The sequence below is a fragment of the Ovis canadensis genome, chromosome 6 (assembly GCF_042477335.2).
Source record: "Ovis canadensis isolate MfBH-ARS-UI-01 breed Bighorn chromosome 6, ARS-UI_OviCan_v2, whole genome shotgun sequence".
NCBI classification, from domain to species: domain Eukaryota; kingdom Metazoa; phylum Chordata; class Mammalia; order Artiodactyla; family Bovidae; genus Ovis; species Ovis canadensis.
In genome coordinates, this window is record NC_091250.1 from 21,184,568 (window position 1) to 21,194,419 (window position 9,852).

Below are 9,852 nucleotides of genomic sequence, written 5' to 3' on the forward strand. Positions count from 1 at the left end.
TCTGTCTTCGTGCCAGTACCATACTGTCTTGATGACTGTGGCTTTGTAGTAGAGCCTGAAGTCAGGCAGGTTGATTCCTCCAGTTCGAGTCTTCTTTCCCAAGAATACTGTGGCTATTCAAGGTTTTTTTGTATTTCCATACAAATTGTGAAATTATTTGTTCTAGTTCTGTGAAAAAATACCATTGGTAGCTTAATAGGGAGCATCCCAGGGACAGGGGAGCCTGGTGGGCTGCCGTCTATGGGGTCACACAGAGTCGGACACGACTGGAGTAACTTAGCAGCAGCAGCAGCTTGATAGGGATTGCATTGAATCTATAGATTGCTTTGGGTAGTATACTCATTTTCACTATATTGATTCTTCCAATCTATGAACATGATATTTCTCCATCTATTTGTGTCCTCTTTGATTTCTTTCATCAGTGTTTTATAGTTTTCTACATATAGGTCTTTTATTTCTTTGAAAGTGAAAGTGAAGTTTCTCGTGTCTGACTCTTTGCAATCACGTGGACTGTAGCCCACCAGGCTCCTCTGTCCATGAGATTCTCCAGGCAAGAATACTGGAGTGGGTTGCTATTTCCTTCTCCAGGGGATCTTCCCAACCCAGGGATCGAACCCAGGTCTCCTGCATTGCAGGCAGACGCTTTGACCTCTGAGCCACCAGGGAAGCAGGTAGATATATTCCTAAGTATTTTATTCTTTTTGTTGCAATGATTAATGGAATTGCTTCCTTAATTTCTCTGTTTTCTCAGTGTTAGTGTATAGGAGTGCAAGGGATTTCTGTGTGTTAGTTTTATATCCTGCAACTTTACTATATTCATTGATTAGCTCTAGTAATTTTCTGGTGGAGTCTTTATGGTTTTCTATATAGAGGAGCATGTATTCTGCAGACAGTGAGAGTTACTTCTTCTTTTCCAACCTGGATTCCTTTTATTTCTTTTTCTGCTCTGATTGCTGTGGCCAAAACTTCCAAAACTATGTTGAATAGTACTGGTGAGAGTGGGCACACTTGCCTTGTTCCTGACTTTAGGGGAAATGCTTTCAATTTTTCACCGTTGAGGATATGTTTACTGTGGGTTTGTCACTATGTTGAGGTATGTTCCTTCTATTCCTGCTTTCTGGAGGGTTTTTATCATAAATGGTTGTTGAATTTTGTCAAAGGCTTTCTCTGCATCTATTGAGATAATCATATGGTTTTTATTTTTCAGTTTGTTAATGTGGTGTATTACATTGATTGATATGTAGATATTGGAGAATCCTGTATCCCTGGGATAAAGCCCATTTGGTCATGATGTATGATCTTTTTAATATGTTGTTGGATTCTGTTTGCTAGAATTTTGTTAAGGATTTTTGCATCTATGTTCATTGGTGATATTGGCCTGTAGTTTCCTTTTTTGTGACATCTCTGTCTGGTTTTGGTATTAGGGTGATGGTAGCCTCATAGAATGAATTTGGAAGTTTATCTTCCTCTGCAAATTTCTGGAAGAGTTTGCATAGGATAGGTGTGAGCTCTTCTCTAAATTTTTGGTAGAATTCGGCTGTGAAGCCGTCTGGTCCTGGGCTTTTGTTTGCTGGAAGATTTCTGATTACAGTTTTAATTTCCGTGCTTGTGGTGGGTCTGTTAAGATTTTCTATTTCTTCCTGTTCAGTTTTGGAAACTTATACTTTTCTAAGAATTTGTCCATTTCTTCCAAGTGGTCCGTTTTATTGGCATATAGTTGCTGATAGTAGTCTCTTGTGATCCTTTGTACTTCTGTGTTGTCTGTTGGGATTTCTCCATTTTCATTTCTAATTTTGTTGATTTGATTCTTCTCCCTTTGTTTCTTGATGAGTCTGGCCAACGGTTTGTCAATTTTATTTATCCTCTCAACGAACCGGCTTTTTGCTCTGTTGATTTTTTTCTATGGTCCCTTTTGTTTCTTTTGCACTTATTTCTGCCCTAATTTTTAAGATGTCTTTCCTTCTAACCCTGGGGTTCTTCATTTCTTCCTTTTCTAGTTGCTTTAGGTGTAGAGTTGGGTTATTTGTTTGACGTTTTTCTTGTTTCTTGAGGTAAGCGTGTATTGCTATGAACCTTCCTCTTAGTACTGCTTTTACACTGTCCCATACATTTTTAGGTTGTTGTGTTTTCATTTTCATTCATTTCTATGCACATTTTGATTTCTTCTGTGATTTGTTGGTTATTCAGAAGCGTGTTGTTCAGCCTCCATATGTTAGAATTTTTAATAGTTTTTTTTCCTGTAATTGACATCTAATCTTACTGCATTGTGGTCAGAAAAGATGCTTGGAATGACTTCAATTTTTTTGAATTTACCAAGGCTAGATTTATGGCCCAGGACGTGATCCATCCTGGAGAAGATTCCGTGTGCACTTGAGAAAAAGGTGAAATTCATTGTTTGGGGCTTGAAATGTCCTATAGATATCAATTAGGTCTAATTGGTCCATTGTGTCATTTAAAGTTTGTGTTTCTTTGTTAATTTTCTATTTAGTTGCTCTATCCATAGGTGTGATTGGGTATTAAAATCTTCCACTTTTATTGTGTTACTGTTAATTTCCCCTTTCATACTTGTTATATTTATAATTGTTAAGTCTTCTTGGATTGATCCTTTGATCAGTATGTAGTGTCCTTCTTTGTCTCTTTTCACGGCCTTTATTTCAAAGTCTATTTTAATTGATATGAGTATTGCTACTCCTGCTTTCTTTTGGTCTCTATTTGCATGGAATCTCTTTTTCCAGCCCTTCACTTTCAGTCTGTATGTGTCCCTTGTTTTGAGGTGGATCTCTTGTAGACAGGATATATAGGGGGCTTGTTTTTGTATCCATTCAGTCAGTCTTTGTCTTTTGGTTGGGACATTCAACCCATTTACATTTAAGGTAATTATTGATAAGTATGACCCCGTTGCCATTTACTTTGTTGTTTGGGGTTCGAGTTTATATACCCTTTCTGTGTTTCCTGTCTAGAGAAGATCCTTTAGCATTTGTTGGAGAGCTGGTTTGGTGGTGCTGAATTCTCTCAACTTTTGCTTGTCTGTAAAGCTTTTGATTTCTCCTTCATATTTGAATGAGACCCTCACTGCATACAGTAATCTGGGTTGTAGGTTTTTCTCTTTCATCACTTTTAGTATGTCTTGCCATTCCTTCTGGCCTCAAGAGTTTCTATTGAAATATCAGCTGTTATCCTTATGGGAATCCCCTTGTGTGTTATTTGTAGTTTTTCCCTTGCTGCTTTTAATATTTGTTCTTTATGTTTGGTCTTCATTGATTGGATTAGTATGTGTCTTGGGGTGTTTTGCCTTGGGTTTATCCTGTTTGGGACTCTGGGTTTCTTGGACTTGTGTGACTATTTCCTTCCCCATTGTAGGGAAGTTTTAAACTACTATCTTCTTGAGTATTTTCTCATGGCCTCTCTTTTTGTCTTCTTCTTCTGGGACACCGATGATACAGATGTTGGGGTGTTTCACATTGTCCCAGAGGTCTCTGAGGTTGTCCTCATTTCTTATAATTCTTTATACTTGTTTCCTCTCTGCTTCGTTTATTTCTACCATTCTCTTTTCTACCTCACTTCTCCTACCTTCTGCCTCTGTTATTCTACTGCTGGTTCCCTCCAGAGTGTTTTTGATCTCATTTATTGCAGTATTCATTATATATTGACTATTTTTTATTTCTTCTAGGTCCTTGTTACCTTTCCTGCATCTTCTCAATCCTTGTCTCCAGGCTATTTATCTATAATTCCAATTTGTTTTCAAAATTGTGGATCATTTTTACTATCATTACTCTAAATTCTTTTTCAGGTAGACTCCCTGTCTCCTCCTTTTTTGTTTGGTTTGGTGGGCATTTATCATGCTTCTATACCTGCTGAGTATTTCTCAGCCTTTTTATCTTGTTTAGATTGCTGTGTTGGGTTGGCCTTTCTGTATTTTGGCAGCTTGTGGTTCCTCTTTATTGTGGAGGTTCCTCACTGTGGCTGGGGTTGTGCGGGTGGCTTCTCAAGGTTTCCTGGTTAGGGAAGCTTGCATCCATGCCCATGTTCTCTTGGGAGGAGCTGGATTTCTCTCCAGAGTACAATGAAGTGTCCAATAGTGAGTTTTGAGATGTCTATGGGTTTGATGTGACTTTGGGCAGCCTATATATTAAAGATCAGGGCTATGTTATTGAGTTCCTGCAAAATTTGTGTGGTATGTCTTGCTCTGGAAATGTTGGCTGTTGGGTGGTGCTTGGTTTCACTGTATGGAGGCTTTTGGATGAGCTCTTATCCATTAATGTTCCCTGGAGTCAGGAGTTCTCTGGTGTTCTCAGGATTTGGACTTAAGCCTCCTGCCTCTGGTTTTCAGTCTTATTCTTACAGTAGCCTCGAGACTCCTCTATCTGTACAGCACCAATGATAAAACATCTAGGTTAATTGTGAAAAGCTTCTCCACAGTGAGGGACACCCGGAGAGGTTCACAGAGTGAGACGGAGAAGAGAAGAGGGAGGAGGGAGATAGAGTTGACCAGGAGAAGAAGAGGGGGACTCAAAAGGGGAGAGAGCAGGCTAGCCAGTAATCAATTGCCTGTGTGCTCTCCTCGGTCTGGACCCCTCAGAGAGGTTCATGGAGTTACACAGAGAAGAGAAGAAGGAGGAAGGAGACAGAGGTGACCAGGAGGAGAAAACAGGGATTCAAAAGGAGAGAGACAGGTCCAGCCAGTAATCAGTTCCCTAAGTGTTCTCCACAGCCCGGAACACACAGAGATTCACAGAGTTGGGTAGGGAAGAGAAGGGTGAGGTGGAGATAGAGGTGACCTGGTGGAGAAAAAGGAGCGTGAAAAGGGGGAGAGAGCCATCAAGCCAATAATCACCCCCAACTAAAAATGGGTAGAGAAGATTGGGTTCCTAAAGGTACAAAATTGACAACAAATACCAAAAAGCACAGATTAAAAGTCTAGAGTTAACGTGAACTCCCCAAAATACAATATTTTTAAAAAAAGGTCACAAAAAATGATAAAATATATATATGAAGCTTGTTTTAAAAATAGGGTCCTTTTTTTTTTGCAAGGTAATAGTAGGTTATAAAACTGAAAATGAAAGGAGTAATAGAAGACTTAAAACTTAAAATAAATTTTTTTAAATGACAATGGTAAAAATATATCTAGGAATTTTTCTGGAGCTGTTGTGGGCAGTGTGGGGTTAATTCACTTTCAGATAGTTCCTTGATCCAGCTTATACTTCTCAAGATCTATAGGCCCCTTCCAATGTAGTCAGTGCTAACTACAAGGTTTGAATCTGTTGCATCTGTCATTTCCAGAGCGGTTCCCTCTGTTTATTTTAGCTTCTTCTGTTTGCTGGTCTCTTCAGTGTCTAATTTCCGCCCTGACATAGGGGATCGAAGGTGGTCACTCATTTAGGCTAACTGATTCAGTCGTGCTGTGGGCAGGTTGGAACACGGCAAACCAATATCACTGGCGTATGCTCACCAGGTCCCGGCCGCACTGGGGTTGCCCCCGCTCACGGTGTGTGTGCTTTCCCAGTCTACACTGCTCAGGCTCCAGGTTGCTCTGCCTGGAACTGTCTGAGGTGGGCCCTGGGTTGCATGCACTTCCCAGGTCTAAGCCACTCAGGTTCAGGTTGCTTCTCAGGTAGTCCACAAAGGCTCAGACTCGGTTGGACCTGCCTCTTCTGCACTTCCCCAGTCTGAGCAGCTTAGGCGACCAGGTGGTGGGTGAGCACAGTCACCCCCAGGTGTGGTGCGTCTTATCACGTCCTCCATCCCAGCCGCTCAGTTTCCTGGGTGGCAGCAGGTGTGCCCGTCTCAGGTATGCCTTGTGTCTCTTCTGGGGAGCTGATCCCTGGCTGCGACCCTCTCGGCGGATGTCAACCACCCGGAATCCTAAGAAGTCTTGGTTAGCAAATGAGAGCCTGCTTACAGTTTTGTAGAGGATGCCCCTCTGGGGCTGAGATTGCCCCTTTCTGGCTCTGGCTGCCCCCGCCTGCCTCCCTGTCTCCAGCCAGTGCACAGCCAGCTAGCTCTCCTGTGCTCAGTCCTTTGTTCTGTGAGTGGGCCAGGAAGTGCTTTAGGTTAGGGCTTTTCCCAGGATAGTTCTCTCTCTCTTTTTACTTTCTGTCTGGCTATCCCACAGTTTGGGTCAGATTGCCCTCAGGGCATTCAGGCCAGGTGCTTACAATGCAGCCCACACCTCCCTGTTCAGCCCCCTGCTTGCTGGTGGCAAATGTGAGTGTCTGGACTACTTCTCTGCTGGAAGTTGCTGTTAGGCACGTAATTGGTGGGTTTTATTTATTTATTTAGTGTTCCTCCCCGTTATGTTGCCCTCTGAGATTCCAAAACTCCTCACTGACCTGCCAGTGAGAGTGTTTCCTGGTGTTTGGAAACGTCTCCTCTTTTAAGACTCCCTACCTGGGACAGATCTCCGTGCCTACCTCTTTTGTCTCTCTTTTTACCTTTTATATTTTTTCTTACCTCCTTTCGAAGACAATGGGCTGCCTTTCTGGGTGCCCGATGTCCTCTGCCAGCATTCAGAAGTTGTTTTGTGGAATTTGCTCCGGCTCAAATGTGCTTTCCATGAAGTTGTGGGGAGAAAGTGATCTTTCCATCCTATTCCTCTGCCATCTTAGGACCGCCCCTGAGCCTTGAACTCTGGATTCTACCTCCACAGCAAGCTCACTTTCCATTCTGCTTCAGACCCAGGTTGCAAATGGAGCTGGACTGAATGTTTATATGTCTGTTTGTTTGCTTTAAAATCTTTCCTCTCACAATGATCCCTGATACCACCGCAATTTTGTCTCATGGACATTTCTTCATCTGAATAAAATGTCTGACTATTTAAGGATATATTCAGGCCAGAATAGAATTTCTCCTGAAAGTATTTGTCTTCTTATAATTGTTATTCTACACCCACAACATTTCACAATTTCACTTCTTAACGTTCAAACCCTAATTTGAGCATGAGGAAACACCAACCTAAATCTTGCCAGGACTGTTTAGGAAAGATGAGGTTATAAAGTTAACCTTTTTAACAGTCCCTGGCAACCCACTCCAGTATTAATATCCGGGACATCCACAGACAGGAGCCTGACAGGCTATAGTCACGGGGTCGCATTGTTGGACACGACAGAACACATGAGCACCATACTTTTCATGGCTATACTATATATTTTTCTTGGTCACAGAGCCAACAAGAACTCTAACCCCAACCAATGTACATAACGAAAAGTCCATCTAGGCCTGAAAATAAAAGTATAGGGCTTAATGTCTATTTTGCTTTCCGACTAAGTTTATAAATGAGCTGGACGTATAGCTTTGTAGCAACAAATAGAGTTTTCTTCCTACGAATATTCTTATTAAAGCTGAACAATGAATGAATACATTTGGAATATATGCATACCTGTGGGTAGCTTAGAAATAAAAGAATCAGGTTAAGAGTAGGGAAACCAGGGTGCATAAAGCAACTCAACCCATATAAACATGTATTTTTGTTTAACATTTGTACATGTTAACTGGGAGAATCTCTTCCTGAATTTAAGAATGCATTTGCTTTCTTCATTATCTCCTTTTAAAATGATGGCAGTATCACAGTCATCAAGACAGTATGGTACTGGCACAAAGACAGACATATAGATCAATGGAACAAAATAGAAAGCCCAGAGATAAATCCACACACATATGGACACCTTATCTTTGACAAAGGAGGCAAGAATATACAATGGAGTAAAGACAATCTCTTTAACAAGTGGTGCTGGGAAAACTGGTCAACCACTTGTAAAAGAATGAAACTAGATCACTTTCTAACACCGCACACAAAAATAAACTCAAAATGGATTAAAGATCTAAATGTAAGATCAGAAACTATAAAACTCCTAGAGGAGAACATAGGCAAAACACTCTCAGACATAAATCACAGCAGGATCCTCTATGATCCACCTCCCAGAATGCTGGAAATAAAAGCAAAAATAAACAAATGGGATCTAATTAAAATTAAAAGCTTCTGCACAACAAAGGAAAATATAAGCAAGGTGAAAAGACAGCCTTCTGAATGGGAGAAAATAATAGCTAATGAAGCAACTGACAAACAACTAATCTCAAAAATATACAAGCAACTTCTGCAGCTCAACTCCAGAAAAATAAACGACCCTATCAAAAAATGGGCCAAAGAACTAAATAGACATTTCTCCAAAGAAGACACACGGATGGCTAACAAACACATGAAAAGATGCTCAACATCACTCATTATTAGAGAAATGCAAATCAAAACCACAATGAGGTACCACTTCACACCAGTCAGAATGGCTGCGATCCAAAAATCTGCAAGCAATAAATGCTGGAGAGGGTGTGGAGAAAAGGGAACCCTCCTACACTGTTGGTGGGAATGCAAACTAGTACAGCCACTATGGAGAACAGTGTGGAGATTCCTTAAAAAATTGCAAATAGAACTACCTTATGACCCAGCAATCCCACTGCTGGGCATACACACCGAGGAAACCAGAATTGAAAGAGACACATGTACCCCAATGTTCATCGCAGCACTGTTTATAATAGCCAGGACATGGAAACAACCTAGATGTCCATCAGCAGATGAATGGATAAGAAAGCTGTGGTACATATACACAATGGAGTATTACTCAGCGGTTAAAAAGAATTCATTTGAATCAGTTCTGATGAGATGGATGAAACTGGAGCCGATTATACAGAGTGAAGTAAGCCAGAAAGAAAAACACCAATACAGTATACTAACACATATATATGGAATTTAGGAAGATGGCAATGACGACCCTGTATGCAAGACAGGGAAAGAGACACAGATGTGTATAACGGACTTTTGGACTCAGAGGGAGAGGGAGAGGGTGGGATGATTTGGGAGAATGACAGTCTAACATGTATACTATCATGTGAATTGAATCGCCAGTCTATGTCTGACGCAGGATGCAGCATGCTTGGGGCTGGTGCATGGGGATGACCCAGAAAGATGTTCTGGGGAGGGAGGTGGGAGGGGGGTTCATGTTTGGGAATGCATGTAAGAATTAAAGATTTTAAAATGTAAAAAATAAAAAACTAAAAATAAAAAAATAAATAAATTAAAAAAAAAAATGATGGCAGTATGAATCGCAGGGCAGGAGGAGCCTAAGGCAAAATGATGGCATTCCTCTAGGAATGTACACCTTCTGGAGGCTGCAAAAGCAAATGGAGAATGGGGGTCGAGTCTGCTTGGGGGAAGGTGACTGATGTCTAGGCTGCCTTAGGCCCTTTCAAGGAGGGAAATTACCTTTATTAAGGCTGCTATGTGCCAAGTCTTGTGTTGAGTAGTACCTGATGTTATGTAGTCCAGTGAGGTGTAAGTAGCATCATTTCTGTTAAGTCTGAGCAAAGTGAAGCTCAAAGACTTTTAGGCAACTTATCCAATTAAGAGGCAGAATAGGAGCCTTCTAGTTCTCTCACCCAGCACCACAGTGCTTCAGTCCCTTGAAAGGACATGGTGATGTACTCTCTATGTCTCAGAACAGACAAGAGGATGGGCATTTTAAAATATTTGGTTACATTCTCCTGTTGATTTTTCTACAACTTGGCTCCTCTGTTGACTTCTTTAGCTGGATATTTAAGCAGGTTATTTAAGGAAATATTAAGCAGGTTTATTGAGCAAATACCAGGGAAACATGCTTAGCTGGGCATGAGAAACTCTGAACTCCATTTTTCATTGCTGATCACTCTTTCTTTGAAAAGCCCTTCATCTGCATTCCTTTGACAGGGGCTGTTGGTAGTTAACATTCATCTTTGGGTTAGCTGAGTAAGGTGTTACAGACAAATGGCCAACTGTAATCCTACCAAGTAGTCTGCATTTAATGACTACTTCCCAAGGACCCTGAGGGC